The following is a 19,726-nucleotide window of genomic DNA, read 5'->3' as shown; positions in this document are numbered from 1 at the left end:
CCCAGGGACTAGACCCCCAACCAATTCCCTATAAGTTGCCTCTCTTTGAGTCCTGATATTCCCTCAACTTCCATGCCTCTGGTGCAACCTCTCGTGGGGGTTGTGGGGCTCCAACCTCCTATTTTCTGATGTTGCCTGTTTACATTCTTTCTGCTGATCCTCAGGGCTTCAGTACTTTTCCCTCACCCAATACCAGATCAGGTTCCCCTCTTCTCTACCCTCAAACTCTGCCCCACCCTATCCACTTTTGTTCCCAGGTCCCTCCCTCCATCCCCACTTGTGATTGCTTTCTTCTTTCTCCCAAGTGGGACTGAGGTGTCCTCACTTGGGCACTTCAGCTTGTTGAGCTTTTTGAGTCAGGTGACAACACATGTTGGAGAGGATGTGGAGAAAAAGGAATACTCCTCCATTGCTGGTGGGGTTGCAAACTGGTATAACCACTCTGGAAATCAATCTGGAAGTTCCTCAGAAAATTGGAAATAGATCTTCCTGAAGACCCAGCAATACCACACATGGGAATATACCCAAAAGATTTTCACTCTGCTCATAGTGGCCTTATTTGTGATAGCCAGAAGCTGGAAACAACCTAGATGTCCCATGACAGAATAATAGATACGGAAAATGTGGTTCAAGGAATACTATTGAGCTATTAAGAATGAGGACATCCTGAGTTTTGCAGGCAAATGTACAGAACTAGAAAATATCATCCTGAGTGAGGTAACTCAGACCCCAAAGGACATGCATGGTATGTGCTCAATAATAAGTGGATATTAGTTGCAAAAAAGGTAGAGTATACCCAAGATACAGTCCACAGAACTCAAATAGTTGTAATAGTTTTTACAATTTTAATTTTATTTTGTGAGGAATCTATATAAAAGTAGAAACATTGTATTTTGTTCTGTTTTTGAATTTTCCATTCTTTTCAAAACATTTACTCTTAATAGGTATTGAACATTTTGAAAGATAAAATAACAGTGGGCTTTTGGTATAATTTTATTCATAATCTCAGTTGTAAAGCACTCCTAATGACACATTATCAATTCACTATTAGCTGTGTAGTAAAATGGTAATTTATCATAGCAAAGAAAATGTATGTAAATATGCACAGCTCACATTGAAAAGAAGCTATATATGATGTAAATAGGAAGTATGTCGACACATCATATGTAATATTTATTTATAAGGTACCACCAGCAAGCTGCAGCCAACAGTGAAATGTTAATACCTTGCTTACTATAAAAGTTGAGAAAGAATCTGAATGCACATTATTCAAAATTGTCTAAGGATCTAAGCCAATTCAATCAGATACGAAAACAAATTTTGCAACTAAGTATTATAAAAGCAGATTCAGTACATCTTTCATTGAAGTTGTCATCGTTATGTGTGTAGTAAACTGAGGAATATTGGCAAAGTGATCACTATTAAAAAAAACAAATGTTGGGACAAATGAGTATCAAAAGTATGAAAATCAAATTCATCTTATTTATATTTCTCAATATACTAAACTTATGTAGTGTACTATTATGTGAGGACAGCTACTCAGTGTAATGAAATCATGAGATACATCTTCAGGGTTAGAGTAAATAACTCCAAATTACCATGGTCTTGGCTATTGCACATTCATTTTTAACTACAAGCTTGTTCAACAAACATGACAATCACACATTAAAAGTCTTTTGCTTTAAATGTAGACCATGTGTTCTGTATGCTCAACTAACTCATGGACAGTCAATAATCTTAATCAGAAAAAAAAAGCTAGAAATGCACTGTTGACAAAGGAATAATATAATGCAGGAAATGGAAACTAGGGTGGGAAACATGTTGGATTTTAGAGGATTCCAGTGTTCCAGGGCTTTTTGTAATATTCTCAACTTGTCCCATTGGTTTCTGAGAAGGGGCACTTTCCCAGTCAGCCTCCTTGTGGCTCTCATTAATGATGGGTAGGAAACTACCAGCAGACTGGGGAGGAAACATATCCGTATACAAGTTTGTTAAGTTAACAAAAAGTTGTACTAAGTTTACAACCTACCATATAGACAACCTATCAGAAACTTAAAAAAAAAAAAGCAGCAACACACTTTTCATGGTTTAGAAAGTTTCATTTGTTCCCTTCCCTCAACCCCCAGCACTTTTTTATTCAGTGAGGAACTGCAGGTGGATCCTTCTGTTACTCAACTGATATCAGCTGGTTGTTGCTGCACTGGGCTCTCCAGGCTATTTGTTATTTAGGGTTTGTTTGGGGCCAGATTTTTAAATCATAGCTCCATGATTATGGGGCCATCAGAAAGGTAAGGTTTTTTTGTTTTTGTTTTTTCATGGAAGGAAGACCAGAAAGAAGAAGACCAAGACAAACCATACCAATACACATTGAAAGCAAGCTAGATAGGCAAGTCAAGAGACATTAGAGAGAATTGAACTCAATAAGTGAAATCTATTAATAGAGAAATCCATTAGTGAAAGTGTAGCAACATCATCAAGCATCCTTTGAACTGTCGTCACCAGATATAGACCCAGGACTTAAGAATGTAAGCTTATGTCTGAGAACGTTTCATACCCACATGGTAATAGGGAAAGACTGAATTATTTGTTGAAGAGAGAAATAGCTTATGAGCAAAGAGAGAAATGTAGGAGAGTAAAGGAAGGAAGACAGGAAACAAGGAAGGAGGGAAGGAGAGAGGAAGGAAAATTCGAGTGAAAGAAGAAGAAAGAAGGTAACTCACCCGACTGTCTCTCAGAGGGATAATATGACATTCCCTAAAAGAAGTCCATAAGCATATCTTGGTTTTGCCCCATGAAAATTCTCTCTACAGAATTTACATATGTAAAATGAGGAACAAAAAAATCCAGGTTATTATTCCAGGCAGTAACTCGATTCTCCTCTTAGTCATCTTTGACCAATTTCATATAACTCTATTGGGCACTTATCAATTATCTGTAGCCATCTCACAGCTCAGAGGACCAAACCCATCTTTTCTCCTGGTCCTGACCTATCATCTATCACCAATATGAATCTTGAGACTTCTCTTTAAACAAATCCTTGCTCTAAGCCAAGAAAGAGTAGCAGGCAGATTTTGCTCCTGTCCCCAGGAACAGATGAATTTTGTATTTATGCTTTGAGGGATTAGGAGGTTACACCATCCCTCAGTGTACCTTACCTGCCAACAATTTGTTCAACTCAACCATTTTGTATTAAACTCATCATATCACCCTAATAGCATGTGTTTGCTATGGTTACAGTATCTGCTATATTTCTGTAGTTTAATAATTGTGCTTCTCCTGTCACAATGCTGAAGATCAGACAGTAGCTCTCTGCATGACCCTGGGGAAATTGACAACTACTGCAGGTCAGCCATGGAAGTGTGAAGATTGCATGGCCCTTTGAGGGAGAGAAAGCTTGTCATTCAGCTATGAGGATATACTTAGCTGATAGCCTCTGGGACTGCTTTGATATTTGAGCTGAGAACAAGACATCAGATAAAACAGGAGGTTCACTGATGCAGGAACACTCACTTAACAGGCAAGGACTTGGGACCTAAGGACAATTTATAGGCTAGGATTGCTCCTGGAGGCCTATAAATGTGGTAATCCATGATAAACAGAAGTTGAAAATTCTGATATGCTAAAGCATACAGTCCAGATTAGTTTAAATGGAAAATGGAACTAGAAATGTCTAAACCAGCAGCTCTTAAAGTGTGGGTCACATAACCTAAGACCATCAGAAAACACAGAAATGTGTATTATGATTCATAATAACAGCAAAATTACAGTCATGAAGTAGCAACAAAAATAATTTTATGATTGTAGTCACCACGATGTGAGAACCTATAGAGTCACATCACTTGAAAAGCAAATGCATGTAACAAGAAACTCAAAGGAGGGCATGTAGGATGATAATGAAATCCTTAGTTTTCACACACATACACACAAAAAAGATTAAGATATAAAACATTAAGAATCAATATACAATACATAAACATTAACCAAACAAATTCTAATATAAATTTCTTGGTAATTATTCATTAAAATTCAATTACAATACCATGTACAACTTGCAACTAAAATAACAATGAGTTATTTTTACATACCTATTAATGGGAGTAAAAATCAAAACCACTAACAATACCTATCCCTGGTGAAAAAAAGAGCTAACCATAGTTGCATGTGCAATTGTTGGCACCTAAAAGGAGGACAACAATGTTTCCAGGTATCCTTTCAGGGCTGTAGTAAAATACCAGTGATAAGTAATTGTGAAAGTTGAACTTGGTTCACAGGAGCTTTGGTTGTATTGTCATCTCAATCTACTCCTTTTGGCTTAGGGAGACACAGAACAAGAGAATTCTAGAAGAACATGGAAGAGACAGAACCCTCACCTAATGGTAACCAGGAGACTATAACCCACCAATAGTCTGCTAGATTATACATTTTCCAATGGGCATATACACGGAGACTTTCAGGGACACCTAAAATGCTAAGCCCATGAGAAGACATTCTCACAGCTCCCTGGATAAACCAACACCTAAAATGCTAAGCCCATGAGAAGACATTCTCACAGCTCCCTGGATAAACCAACACACTCAAGTATGAGAAGCAAACACACTCCTTTATAGTCATCCAAATGAGTTCAAATACTTTTTCACTCAAGGACCTAGACAGTTATCCAGGGTAGCTGTATTCATCATTACGCAAACTTGTAGGCAATGAATATGTCTTCTAATACATTAATGAATAAAGACAATGTAGTATAACAATTAGGAATGATTTTTCACTACTAAAATGAGGTGAGCTATAAGCACATGAAGAAAACTCGAGTGCATATTTTTAAGTGATACAAGATAATACTTACTTACAGTCAAAATGTTACATCACATCAACTACTGCTAAGTAGTATAGAGCAAATTATGGAGACTGATGATGTGGAGAATCCTAGAACAATCTGGAAAGGAAAATGAACAGGTCAATTTAAAGGGACTTTTGGGTAGTGAATTTGGGATGTATGGAACAAGCTAATGGTTTTATAAATTTGTATAGACTACCTAGAACACACCATACTAGGAGTGAACTTTAATATTATCATGTGATTTTGGATTTTAAACAAGTGTCAATTTGGTGCTAAATGCACCATGCTGTGCAAGATGAAGAGAGGGACAAAATAGTTCATGAGTGTAGCAAGTACTTGACATCTTTATACTCCAGTGTCTGAGACAGAAATATCATAAATTCAAAGTCAGATTGAGCTACCTATTGTGATGTAGGATCCAAAAGCAAACAGTAGCAACTACAACAACAAAATCTGACTGTACTATATTATATAGTCTCACTGGAAGTAAAATGTAGAATGATAGAACATGTATACTAGGAAAAGAATCTAACCAAAAATAAACTTCATCGATATTTCAATCATCTAAAGATAAGATCTGAATTACATGATCTCTGATAAGCATCAATACCATTCATGGTATCGACAAGTGATCAAGTTTACCTATCATTGATTTCTTGCATGTGACATACACCCATCAATAGATGATGAAGTGGAGTTGAGGTATAAGCCTAAAGCATTCACTTGTCTGCAATTGAGTCCAACCCAGGCATAGATGTTAACATCTCTAACCCCAGTATTTACCTTATTCAATCAAGAGAATCACCATAATTTTCAGGCCATCCTGGATAACAAGAAATTTTAGGAGAGTCTGGACAAAAAAGTCAAAGCCTATTAAAAAAACAAAACAACAACAACAAAACAAAAACAAAACAACAACAACAACAACAACAACAACAACAAAACACTGGTAAGGCTATTGCCTGAAATTCCAGTTGTTTCTTTTAGTTTTTATTAGTTATATTCTTTATTTATTTCCAATGTTATCACCTTTCCTAGTTTCCCCTTGGAAAACTCCCATCCCCTCCCTCTCCCCCTGCTCCACAACACACCCACTCCTGCTTCCTGGGGCATAGAACCTTCACAAGACCAAGGGCCTCTCCTGCCATTGATGTCTGACTAGGCTATCCTCTGCTACATATGCAACTAGAACCATGAGTCTCACCTTGTATTTTCTTTGGTTGGTGGTTTAGTGCCAGGGAGTTCTAGAGGTATTGGTTAGTTTATATTGTTGTTCTTCCTATGGAGCTGCAAACCCCTTCAGTTCCTTAGGACCTTTCTCTAGCTCCTTCATTGGGGACTCTTTGCTCAGTCCAATGGATGGCTGTGAGCATCCACTTCTGTATTTGTCAGGCACTGGCAGAGCCTCTCAGGAGACAGCTTTATCAGGCTCCCGTAAGAAAAATCTTGTTGGTATCTGCCATAGTGTTTGGGTTTTGTGGTTGTTTATGGGATGAATCCCCAGGCAGGGCAGTCTCTGGATGGTCATTCATTCAATCTCTGCTCCAAACCTTGTCTCTGTAACTTCTTTCATGGGTATTTTGTTCTCCCTCCTAAGAAGGATCGAAGTATCCACACTGTAGTCTTCCTTCTTATTGAGTTTCATGTGTTTTCCAAATGGTATCTTGGGCATTTCAAGTTTCTGGGCTAATATTCACTTATCAGTGAGTGCATATCATGTGTGTTCTTTTGTGACTGGGTTATCTCACTCAGGATGATATCCTCCAGATCCATCCATTTGTCTAAAACTTTCATGAATTCATTGTTTTTAATAGCTGTGTAGTACTTCATTGTGTAAATGTACCACATTTTCTGTATCCATTCCTCTGTAGAGGGACATCTGGGTTCTTTCCAGATTCTGGCTATTATAAATAAGGCTGCTGTGAACAGAGTGGAGCATGTGTCCTTATTACATGTTACAGAATCTTCTGGGTATATGCCAAGGAGTGGAATGTCAAATCAAGTGGAGGGTTTTGTTTTGATCTTGATCTTGGGTGCCATAGAAATGAAAACGATTGTTTCCAAGTATTAGGTCTTGTTACTTTGTTTTTTGCCCCCAATTTTTTGAATAAAATATTATACCTTATACCTGCTCAGTTTATCACAAACTTTCTATTTTTTTCTTGGTATTTCAAGACAGGGTTTCTCTGTGTAGTTCTGGCTGTCCTGGAACTCACTCTATAGAACATGTTGGCCTTGATCTCAGAAATGTGCCTGCCTCTGCCTCCCAAGTGCTGGGATTAAAGGCATGCACCACCACTGCATAGCTTACCACAAACTTACTATATCAAAGAAAATCAGTGGTTGTTTTAAAGACATCTATGAGTTAAGCAAAGAGTTGACAATGTTTCAGAAATGTGTTACTGCTCTATTTAGAAATTTATGCTCTCTGAGAAGTCATCTAGTTTCTGACCCTACATTTTCGCTGTAGGCCATTCCATAGAGTTTTCATTGTGAGACCTTCCTTTTTTTTTTTTTAAACATGAATAAATTGAAGTTGGTGTTATTATCTTGCAAGATTAATTAAGAGTGAGGCTAGAAAACAATTCCTCAAAACGGTGACTTCTTCTACCACAGTTTTCCCTGGGCTACAACCTGATCTCTCATTTTCCAAAAGAGATAATGATGAAATAAATCATACCTGTAAAACCTCTAACAAAAGAAGGATGGACTAAAGCACATAAAATTATTTCAACATTTTATATGCTTAGCCTTCAGTAATTCCTTTAAAAGTTAAAAAACTAATTAGTAATTTCGGGTTAGAAAGTTGGCAATGATAAAGGGTACTCTGGGAAGAAAAACAAAATCAAAATCAACATTATGTTGTCTACAGTCTATATTCAATGTAAGAAATGTCTGTGCTCTAATAGGCTATATAGGTTGTATCAGATATATGTGGTCCACTAAAGAAAGTACTGTTTACAGAGTGGGTGGCATAGCCTCTTGACTGACAAAGATCATATTATTCCTATTATGGCATGTGATTTGTGATGCTGAAGTCAAAATGGCAGCATTATCTAAGAATGAAAAATCTGATTAATGAAAACAAAATCCCTTTCACCCTTCCATGAGCCATTTATTTGCAACAGCCAGAGAGACAATCCAAGTAAATATACTCTGGGAAGGAAGAAAATGTAAAGTTCAGAAAATGTCAAGATTGCTTGACTTGGGAAACATGGATTTGGAGTTGGAGGAGTTCAGAACAGAAGTATACATAGAATTCTGATGAGGGAAATACAGTCAGTGGGATTTCCATTCCTGGTTTTTGCAGACTAGTTGTGAATAGTGGTGAATGTGAGCAGCATTTGGAAATTCCAATGCAGATGATTTTGTGTATTTTTTGAGAGCCTTCAGAGGGCACAATATTTTTCTCATCTTTCAGTTTTCATAATTAGGAACAATCAGTATATTGGCATTTCTACCATCCAAAATTCCTAAATTATACAATTAAAAATCTTTGCTGACCTGCATTTGATGACTTGCACTAGTGAAAATCAACCTGTTGTTAGAAATGGTTGTTAGTATGCTGTGATATAGCTTAATTGAGCTTAGTATAATCTGGGTCTACACATGTTCTTGGGATGGGACTAATAAAGACTAAATTATAATGTAGTGGTCAAGGTTATGTGCCATTGTACATATTATAAGGAAGTCCCTTAAGACTCATAAAGTTCTAAAAAGAAAGTGAAATATTCTAACCTTCTTGGATATTCACCAAGATTCAGGGATTTCTAAATAAATATTTCTTAAGACATAGGATGATAAAATTAATAAGTATCAGGAACCAATTGAACAAATACTCAAGACCCTTTGTATTCAAGGCTGTATAAGGATTAAGTCCATTCTCAGGTTATATAATCTCTTCTGTCTGTTGAACTTCCTGCATGCCACAACATATTCCAGATTTGTAGCTTTAATTCATGCTAGACATGAAATTAAATTATGCAGCTGTATTTGGGTCATTCCTTATCATGTAAATAGCACCTCATCTGTATTCTTTAAATAATTTTAATAAATTTATCAAGTTGCCTGCCAAGGACAAGCCTTAGCTTGGGAGAAGTTAGTAAAGAAGGGGTGATTGGGAAGAAATGCCTCAAAGTCATTGATAGTTGCAAGTTCTCAGCTCTGTAGTCTGCTTAAGATAGCTCTCTGTTCAAGATAGCTCTCTGCTCAAGTTAGCTCAATCTTGCAGACCAAAGCCCAGTCTTTTATTTTGCATAAGGCATATTCTTAAGAATTGCATATCAAGTTCTCTCTTGATTATCCTACAAATCAGCATTTTATGACCTTAGCCCCTTGACTATAGAGACACAGCTACATGGCTTAAGCTGCTTGCTGGAGCTATAACATGACCTCATTGCTCTATTAGACAGACCTTGGACTCAGAGATCTGCTTCTTGAATGCTGAAATTAAAGATATGTACCACTACGCCAGAACCTAAGCTTTTGTTCACCTAGAAATTGTTCTTTCCCAGTCTGGTCTTGAACTCAGAAATCTTCTTGCTTTTGTCTCCTGGAATTAAAGATGTATAATACCATGGCTGGGACTAAGCTTTTCATGGACTCTATTCTTCAAGATCTGGATCAAAAGCCTATGTCTTCCTATTTCAAGATCTGGATCACAAGTTTGTCCTCCATTTCTTGATTGTAGTTCATTCCAGATTAAAAATTCAAACAATTTCTTGTTCAAGTGCAAATACCAACAATAAACTTAGCTGGGTTGGGTCCTTCCCTGAGATCATCGCTCCCCACTCTCTTTATCTCTTTGATTCTGCTCCATTTCACTTTCTGATACCTCTTTAATACTTAAACCATACATTTTGTATTTGTAAGCTGTTTTTTTTTTTTTTTTTTTTTTTTGCCTTTTCCTTTCCTTTTGTGATTCAGGTTTTTTTCTCTATTTACCAAATGATATTTTCTTATCTATGCTGTCTTATTAGTAGAGATGCCTCTGTTCTTTCAGGTCCAAGAATCCCCTCATATTATTCGTATTGCATCCTTATATGTTGCAAAGCTGAGGAATCCTTGTAAAGAACAGTTCGTACATTGATTGATATATTCCTGAACTCATGTTTTTAGAGTTCTTTCCCACAGCCTTAAGGGCTCTCCTGAAGGTCACAGCATTATCATTTTGTTGAGGAACACCATATATGTTATCACTTCCTGGAATCATGCTCTTTCTGATTATTATGGAGACATTAACCTTGGTATAAAGAACATTCCCCAATAGACTTGAGAAGGAGAAGATTCCCCAAAGGAGGGACATGAAGTAAAATATGTACATTACAATGCAAACAAGCTTTATGATAACAGCAACCATCACTGCTCAAGGAGAGCCATATATGGGTGGCTCTGCTCTAGGGTTGAGAGTCACATCATACCTTCACTTCCACTTTGGTGATATAATTTACTTTGGTTGAGTAAAATGACATCAAGCTCAGTTACTACTTTTTGTCAAATTTATTCCTTTCTTGCTTTTGTAGATACATGGTACAAATATTAATGAATGACAGCATGGGGTTACTACTTACCTCAATGGTTTATGCTCCTAAATTATAAATACACACAGTCTTTATATTTTCTTATGCCTTGAAGAGAACAATAGCTGGACAACTGCATATCTTCTATGTTGTTAGAATCCAACTGATAATTCCAAGTTACTGCTTACTAATTTCTATGTTATATCTTAGCTATGCTTGAACCAACTGGGCTTTGTTCTCTTAGTCCTTTTTTGGAGTGGTTCTGAATGTTTGTGCTATACCTCCTAAGGCATGGTATCTCTTTTCCATTCTCCTTCCTCATGGGTCGCAAGCCTTGGAAAATCTCAAACTCTGCCCATATCTCTTCTCCCCAGCTAGTGACTCTTGCAACTTATATTTACCAATAAAAATTAACTGGGAGAAAGTTTCCAGAAGTTACATGTAGACCCTTTTGTGCAAACAGTTTTAGGGACCCAATCAGAATGATAATATAAGGAGCTACATTGACCCCCTTTTTTTTAACCAAAAAATTTTTACTGAATATATTTAGCTGAAGCTTTGGATAGACATTTTTATGTCTATGCCAGTTTCAGGATTGTGCCCATGTAGTCAGATCAGCAATTCATGTTACTTGTCTTATTTGGTTTTCTTGAATTTTTCTTACCTGTTTCCATCCAATATCTTCTGGGGGGGGGGTCTTCTTCTATCATATCTGATCTAATTTACTTTGGAAGGGTCTAAAGTCTTTTTTTTTTCTTTCCTGATAACACACATACAGAAGATCTCTCCAAAAAAAGGCACGTCTTTGGTCCAGCAACCCAAAATATATTAAATCATATCAAAAGGCTGATTGCAAAAATGGGTACAAGAAATTACTTATCAGCTTGATTACCAGCTAGACAGACACTGCTATATAATAGCAGCCCAGCTTCAGAAAGGAGTCATGTCACCCAGTGCTATTCAGGTTGCCATTGTTCTTGTTCCCTGGCCTTAGAAAACCCCTAGCTCAGGTATTTAGAGTGTGCCTTTCTGAACTTCAAGTTTCTAAGATATTCTTCATTAAAGTTATTGACAAATCCTTTTTAATCTAAATTTACTAACCATCCACTTCTCCAAATTCTTTCTAAGGATGTTGGCTAATGCTAACAATCTATATTTCTAAGTTACCGCCAAGGTTGAAAATTGAATCACTAATTTACCATAGTAGCAATGCTTGAAAAAGATCAAGCACTGTTATTGTGAATGCCAATGATACTGTCCAACAAGGAGCTGAAAGCCCTTATAATGGGATCATGCAACTCATAGATAAGGATGAATGTGGTGACTGTGAAGGCAACAAGCAGAATTTGCTCTATAACAACATGGAGTCCTCAGGAAACAGTACTCAAGGCTCTGCCTCTCGCAGGCACACCTATGATTGTTGTGGTCATTGTTGGCTACATTCCATGAGTTCTAAAGCTGTTTTTATCCTCTTAAATGCCTCTAAACTATCTATCTATCTATCTATCTATCTATCTATCTATCTATCTATCCTTTCTGAAATATGTAAATTCTTTCTGAAAAATTTACTGTTTGTCTCGAAAAAATATTTACTGTTTGAAGAACTGTACTGCTTAACTAAAAATATACCAGAAATTAAACTTAAAAACTTGATTTTCAATGTACACGTTAATTCTCTAAGACTTAGAGTTTTACATATTAGTGAGTGAGTTTCTTTGTGTATCAAAGTCACACTCAATAAATTCAAATGACTGAAATCATCAAAATGTATAGATATTGGTAGATGCCAGTGACTGAAGATGATGTAAGGAACTAAAATTGACAGAGACTGACTAAGAAATTTCTATTTCTTTTAACAAAATAGAAATAGCAGTTCATCTTTAATGAGATTTTTTTCAAGTACTATGTAGATATACCATTTAAGGAAGAATTCAATTATATCAAATATTTCAGTCTCTTTGAGTGTTGTGCAGTTGATAGTAAAGAACTGAAGATTTTACAGATGCAGCTCTGTCCTCAAAAGCCATATATATATACTTGATTTTCAATTTATAAATGTATAATTCTCTGATATATATACTCTTCAAGCATAATCTGTACCATGCAGGTACACTTACACTTTCCCACTTGGTTCTATAACTAAGTATTTCATTAAGTAAAAGGGAGGTTCAATGGGCAAATGAGCTGAGCTTGTGCTAGCTTTGGTAGCCCACTTCCACACATGGTTTTTCATTTTATCAATGACTTCTGAGAACTACAGTAGTGAAGAAACAGTGTTGCTCACAGGGGAACAGATTTTGGTAGAGAATGATCTGCTAGAGTTGCTGTGATTGTTTTATGCCTCACAGAATCCACTGTTTAAAGAAAGTAGAGGTACAAGTAACTATGACCAGCAACCATCTCCTTCCTCATGACTGACCATCTTGTCTAAAATGGGTTTTGTCCTTTGTGCCACATATACTTCCAGTTAGAAGTTTTAGGAATTTGCAGAGTTTCTTTGCTAAAAGACTGAAAGCAAAACAAATTTATTTATGGATTTGGGAGAACCTTTTGTTCCCTTAGCTCCTGCAAGATACCATTGTCAAGGCGATTCAATGTAAAACCACAGCCTTGATAAAACAGTGATCAGGGTAAGACTTCAGCAATTCCCAATTAAAATAACTCCCTTATGTGTTTGCCACCGGGAAAAAAAAAATAAAACTAAACTTTTTTTTTTTCCAAAACAAATCTGAAGGATTATACCCCATGAAATGGAAAATAGTACAAAATTTGGTTATACTTCAAAAAAATTAGAAGTCACAAGTGGTTATATTCATTTTTCTTTCCCCCCAGAGGGAGGAGATGTTGTCATGCATTATATTTTATGTATTCAGAGGCTTGAAAATGATGAATGGCATCTGAATAATGTCTCCTGAAATAATTATGTGTGAAAAATTACATTTACCTCATAATATTTGGTAGATTATCCTCTATTTATAACACATAAACAATAAAGCTTCATGAGGATTCAAAGATGAATGTTGATATTATTTGTGGTTATTCTAAAAACAAAGTCTATTATCACCCAAGATTTTCTAGAGCATAAGTCAAGTGTATTGAGAGAAAAATCTGGTGGCAGGACCAATAGTAAGGATAGAGAATGATTGACAAGATTCACCCCAATAAGTGGGTGAAGATGACCTATGGTCTGCAACATAAAACTTCTCCTGAAGAACCTAGACCCAGCCATGCTGCTGACACCCCATAGCTCTGTCTGCTTCCCAGGAGTCCTGTTCTATCTCGGAACACACATCTAAGATCGTCTACCCCCACCTGCAGGGACACCAGCAATCCCAGCAGTTCTGTGCTCTGCCTCAACTTGTCAGATCTCCATCTTCCTTCTGGTCTGAACTTCTACTTGCAGTTAGGGATCAGTGCACCACTGCAAACCCCACAGCTCTGCCTACCTCCCAGGAGACATGCTTTAATCCAGGGCACAAACCTAAACCTGCCTTTCAGGAGGCCTGCTACAACCGGGATGCCCAGGCCAGCCAACACTAAAGAAAACCAGATGGTATAAGACAAATATAAGAACATAATCCACAGAAGCAAATACTGAGCTCTCCTACTACACCTGAAGAGCAAGAGTGTGACCTTAAATCATATCTCATGAAGATGATAGAGCCCTTTAAAGAGGATATAAATAATCCCCTAAAAGAAAAAACAGGAAAGCGTCCACAGCAGCGATGCATCCTGACTTGGCAGACTTCCACTTTAGGTATCGCAGCAGGAACCAAAGTATACCCAAGGACTTCAGGAACCATGCAGAAGCCACACAGTGAAGCAGGGACTGCCTTTATTCTGACCCAGCAGCTCCATGCAACCATGGCTAACACCACCTGGAACACTTGTGTTGCCTGAACATTGACTCTTTGCCCATCACGGCCTGCAACATTGGCATCATTTGTACCAATGACCCTGCTTCCCGAACTATGGAGATGCTGAAGGAGATGATTAAGTCTGGGATGAACGTAGTTTGGCTGAATTTCTCTCATGGAACCCATGAGTACCATGCAGAGACCATCAAGAATGTCCCTGCAGCCATCGAAAGCTTTGCATCTGATCCCATTCTCTACCATCCTGTTGCGGTGGCTCTGGATACAAAGGGAACTGAGATCTGGACCGGACTCATCCAGGGCAGAGGCACTGCAGAGGTGGAGCTGAAGAAGAGAACCACTCTGAAGATCACCCTGGACAACGCTTACATGGAGAAGTGTGATGAGAACACCCTGTGGCTGGACTACAAGAACATCTGCAAGGTGGTGGAGGTGGGCAGCAAGATCTCCGTGGACGATGGGCTCATCTCACTGCAGGTGAAGGAGAAAGGTGCTGACTTCCTGGTGACGGAGGTGGAGAATGGTGGCTCCTTGGGCAGCAAGAAGGGCATGAATCTGCCCAGCACTGCTGTGGACCTCCCTGCTGAGTCGGAAAAGAACAACTAGGTCCTGAACTTTGGGGTGGAGCAGGATGTGGACATGGTGTTTGCATCTTTCATCCACAAGGCAGCGGACGTGCATGAAGTTAGGAAGTTCCTAGGAGAGAAGGGCAAGAACATCAAGATCATCAGCAAAATTGAGAACCATGAAAGTGTCCACTGGTTTGATGAGATCTTGTAGGCCAGTGAAGGAATCATGGTGGCTCATGGTGACCTGGGCATTGAGATTCCTACAGAGAAGGTCTTCCTGGCTCAGAAGATGATGACTGGACAATGCAACCAAGGTGGGAAACCTGTCATCTGTGCTACACAGATGCTGGAGAGCATGATCGAGAAGTTTCACCCCACCCGTGCTGAAGGCAGTGATGTGGTCAATGCAGTCCTGGATGAAGAGGACTGCATCATGCTGTCTGGAGAAACAGCCAAGGGGGACTACCCTCTGGAGGCTGTTCTCATGCAACACCTGATTGCCAAAGAGGCAGAGGCTGCCATCTACCACTTGCAACTATTCGAGGAATTCTGCTGCCTGGTACACATTACCAGCGACCCCACAGAAGCTGCTGCCAGGAGTGCCAAGGAGGCCTCCTGCAATTGCTGCAGTGGGGCCATTCTCGTGCTCACCAAATCTGGCAAGAATGCTCAACACGTGACCAGGTAATACACTTGGGCTCCTATTATTACTGTGACACTGCAATCCTCAGACTACTCCCCAGGACCATCTGTTCCATGGCATCTTCCCTGTGCTGTGTAAGGATGCCTGCCATACTGAATGCCTGGGCTGATAATGTTGACCTTTCTGTAAATTTGGCCATGGATTTTGGGCAAGGCCCGAAGGCCCGAGGCTTCTTCAAGAAGGGAGGTGTCATCATTGTGTTGCCCAATTGATACCCTGGCTCTGGCTTCACCAACACCATGTGTGTAGTGCCTGTACCTTGATGGCCCTCTGGAGCCCCTCTTATAGGCCCTGTCCCTTCTCCTCCCCTATCCTATGCATTAGGCCAGCAACGCTTGTAGTGCTCACTCTGGGCCATAGTGTGGCGCTGGTGGGCTGGGACACCAGAGAAAATTAATGCCTCTAAGACATGCAATAGAGCCTAGACATTTTTCATGGCCCTATTTGAGCCAGGGAGGAATGCAGGACTGGAAACCTTCTGACTTTACCACAGAAGGGCAGCAGCATCTCTGTGTACTTTGCTCCTGTAGAAAGTTGTTGTTCAGAGAATTCCCAGCCCCAGCCTGGAGTCAGGGGATGGCAAGAGTAGGGGCTGAGGACATGGGGCCCAGGGGCCCAGTGTAGATGACATTTGGCCCTGGCCTTGATCTGCTTTCCCAACACCTTTGGCCTCCACACTCCTCCTTGTGTACTCCACTGTGGTCACTGCAGACACTCCACACTCTACCTTGTAATCTGCAGAATCTCCATGCCTGTTGCTATGGTGCTCACCTGAATGTCAATAAACAGCAGCTGAAGCAAAAGAAGAAAGAAAGAAAAAAAGAAAGAAAGAAAGAAGGAAGGAAGAAAGAAAGGAAGCAAGGAAGGAAGCAGGCAGGCAGGCAGATAAGTAGAAATCTTTAAGGAGGAAACAAATAATTCTTTTAGAGAAATACAGGAAAATACAACCAAACAGGTTAAAGAAATGAATAAAATGGCCTAAGACCTAAAAATGGAAATAGAAGCAAAAAAGAAAACATAAATGGAGCAAAAGCTGGAGATGGAAGACCTAGTGGAAAAAAAAAAAAAAACAGGAACACATACACACAAACAAGCACCACCAACTGAATGCAAGAGATGAAGAGAGAATATGAGGCATAGAAGATATTATAAAAAGAAAATAAATACATAGGTCAAAGAAAATGCCAAATCTAAAATATTCCTAACTCAAAACATACAGGAAATTTGGGACTTTCTGAAAAGACCAAAACTAAGAATAATAGGCATAATAGAGGGTGAAGGTTCTCAGTTCAAAAGGCCAGAAAATATCTTGAACAAAATCATAGAAGAAATTTCTCTTACCAAAGAAATAGATGGCTATAAACATACAAGTAGCTTACAGAATGCCAAATATATTGGACGAAAAAAGAAAAGCCTGCCACCAAATCATAACCAAAACACTAAATACACAGCACAAAGAAAGAATACAAAAGAAGCTGCAAGGAAAAAAGGCCAAAAAACATATAGAGGCAAATGTATCAGAACTATGCCTGGCTTCACAACAGAGACTAAAAGCCAGAAGATCCTGGACAAATGTCTCACAGACCCTAAGATATCAGAGATGATAGCCCAGACTATGATACCCAGCAAAAATTTCAGTCACCTTAAATGGAGAAACAATGATACTCCATGAAGAAAAGAAATTGAAACAATATATTTCTAGTTCAGCCATTCATAGAATACCATAAGGAATCCATAAGTAGGGTAAATAAACCCAAGGAAACAAATGAAATTAATCATCTCACAGCAAAATCAAAAGAAAAATCACACACCTCCAGTACCAGTACCATTCCCAACACTGAAATAACAGGAACTAACAATTGTTAGCCATTAACATAACTCAACACAAATGGACTCAATTCACCAAATAAAGGACAGCTTCTAACAGACAGAATACATAAGCGGGATCCATCATTTTGCTGCCTATACCTTGGCAACAAAGATAGCTACTACTTCAGAGTAAAGACTTGGATAAGATGTTTCAAAGCAAACAGCCCCAAGAAACAAATTCTTGTAGACCTTATAATATCCAATAAAATGGACTTTCAACCAAAATAATCAAAACAGATGGGATAGGATACTTTATAGGCATCAAAGGAAAAAATCCACCAAAATGTCTTCTCAATTGTTAACATATATGTCTCAAATGCAAGGGTATCCACATTTGTAAAAGAAATTTGCCTAAAGCTCAAACCACACATTAAACACCACACAATTATAGCGGGGGACTTCAACACAAAATCATCATCAATGAACAGGTCACTGAAACATAAACTATAGAGAGAAATAATGAGACTAACAGATGTTATGAACCAAATGGATTTATTAGATATCTACAGGTCCTTTCACCCCGAAACCATAAGAATATACCTTCTTTTCAGCACCCCACAGAACATTTTCCAAAGTTGATCATATAATCAGGCACAAAGCAAACCTCAAAAGATATAAGATCACATGTTATCATATCACTGTGAATTAAGGCTGGACTTAAACAACAACATAAACAACAGAGAATCCACATACTCATGGAAATTGAACAACTATCTACTCAATAATCACTGGGTCAGGGAAGAAATAAAGAAAAAATTAAAGACATTCTGGAATTCAATGAAAAAGCACAACATACTTAAACTTACAGGATACAATAAAAACATTGCAAAAAGGAAAATGTACAACACTAAGTACCTTCATAAGGAGATTTTATACTATCAACTTAACAGCACACCTGGAAGCTCTAGAAAAAAAGAAGCAAACACACACAAGAAGAATAGATAGCAGGAAATAGTCAAACTCAGTGTTGAAATCAATCAAATAGAAACTAAGAGAACAATACAAAGAATCAACAAAACCAAGGGCTAGTTCTTTAAGAAAATCAACAAGATAGACAAATCATTATTCAAACTAACAAAAAAAGCAAAGGGAGAATATCTACTAAAATCATAAATGAAGAGGAAGACATAAGAACAGAAACCACTAAAATTAAAAAAATAATAATAAGATTCTTCAGGTCTTACTTCAAAAGCTTGTACTCCACAAAACTAATCCCTAAACCATACAAATGAGAGAGAGAGAGAGAGAGAGAGAGAGAGAGAGAGAGACAAACAGACAGACTTTGGACAAATTTTGCTTAAGAATATCAAGATAAAAGCACTCAATGAAATTCTCACAAACCAAATCCAGAAACATCAAAAAAACAACATCCATGATGATCAAGTAGGCTTCATCCTAGGAATGCAAGGATGGTTCAGTATGTGAAAATCCATTAACACAATCTACAATATAAACAAACTGAGTGAAGAATATCATATGAGCATCTCATTAGGTACAGAAAAATCCTATGACAAAATCCAACATCCCTTCATGTTAAAAGTCTTGAAGCAATCAGGGATTCAAGGCATATACTTAAGCATAATGAAAGCAATATACAGCAAGAAATAGCCAACGTCAAATTAAATTAAGAGAAACTTGAAGCAATCACACTAAAGACAGATACCAAACAAGACTGCCCCTCTCTCCCTATCTATGCAATATAGTGCTTGAAGTTTTAGCTAGAGCAATGAGAAAGCTAAAGGAGATTAAGGGGACACAAACGAAAAAGGAAGAATTCAATATATCAGTATTCATGGATGATATGATAATATATAGGTACCCCTAAAAGTCTAACAGGGAACTACTAGAGCTGATAACTTCAGCAAAGTGGCTGGATATAAAATTAACTCAGAGTAATCAGTAGCTGTCCCTTATAGAAATAATAAATAGGCCATGAAATAAATTAGCTAAACTAAACCTTTCACAATAGCCACAAGTAATATAAAGTATCTTGATGTGTCTCTCTCCAACTCAGTGAAAGATCTGTATGACTAGACCCTGATATCCCTGAAGACAAAAACTGAAGAAGCTATCAGAAGATAGAACAATTTCCCATACTCCTGGATCATCACTAGGATTAATGTAGTAAAAATGGCCATCTTACCAAAGCAATCTACAGATGCAGTGCAATTCCCATCAAAATTCCAACACAATTTTTAACATACCTTGAAGAAAATTTTCTCAACTTCATATTGAAAAACAAAAGCCCAGGAGAGCAAATCAACTCTTAACAATACAAGAACTTCCAGAGGAATCACCATCCCTTGCCTCAAGTTGTACTATAGAGCAATAGTGATTAAACATTTCATAGTATT

At 38.0% G+C, this 19,726-nt stretch overlaps 1 long non-coding RNA gene and 1 pseudogene across 1 annotated transcript in view; one reads left to right on the top strand and one right to left on the bottom strand.

Annotated features, from left to right (window-relative positions):
- Window positions 1–622: 622 nt before the first annotated feature.
- Window positions 623–19,726, bottom strand: part of Gm19782 (predicted gene, 19782) — a 153,972-nt gene continuing 134,868 nt past the window's right edge. Inside the window, exons 5-6 of the long non-coding RNA NR_045071.1 lie at window positions 5,621–5,660; window positions 623–4,933 (exon numbers count right to left, since the gene is read on the bottom strand). This is a non-coding gene — a long non-coding RNA (predicted gene, 19782). The remainder of the gene's footprint in view (window positions 4,934–5,620; window positions 5,661–19,726) is intronic.
- Window positions 14,072–16,158, top strand: Gm5216 (predicted gene 5216; annotated as a pseudogene).

Source organism: Mus musculus, chromosome 15, assembly GCF_000001635.26.
Source record: "Mus musculus strain C57BL/6J chromosome 15, GRCm38.p6 C57BL/6J".
Classification (NCBI taxonomy): domain Eukaryota; kingdom Metazoa; phylum Chordata; class Mammalia; order Rodentia; family Muridae; genus Mus; species Mus musculus.
Note: the sequence above shows the minus strand (reverse complement) of the source record. Positions and strands in the feature narration are given on the sequence as shown.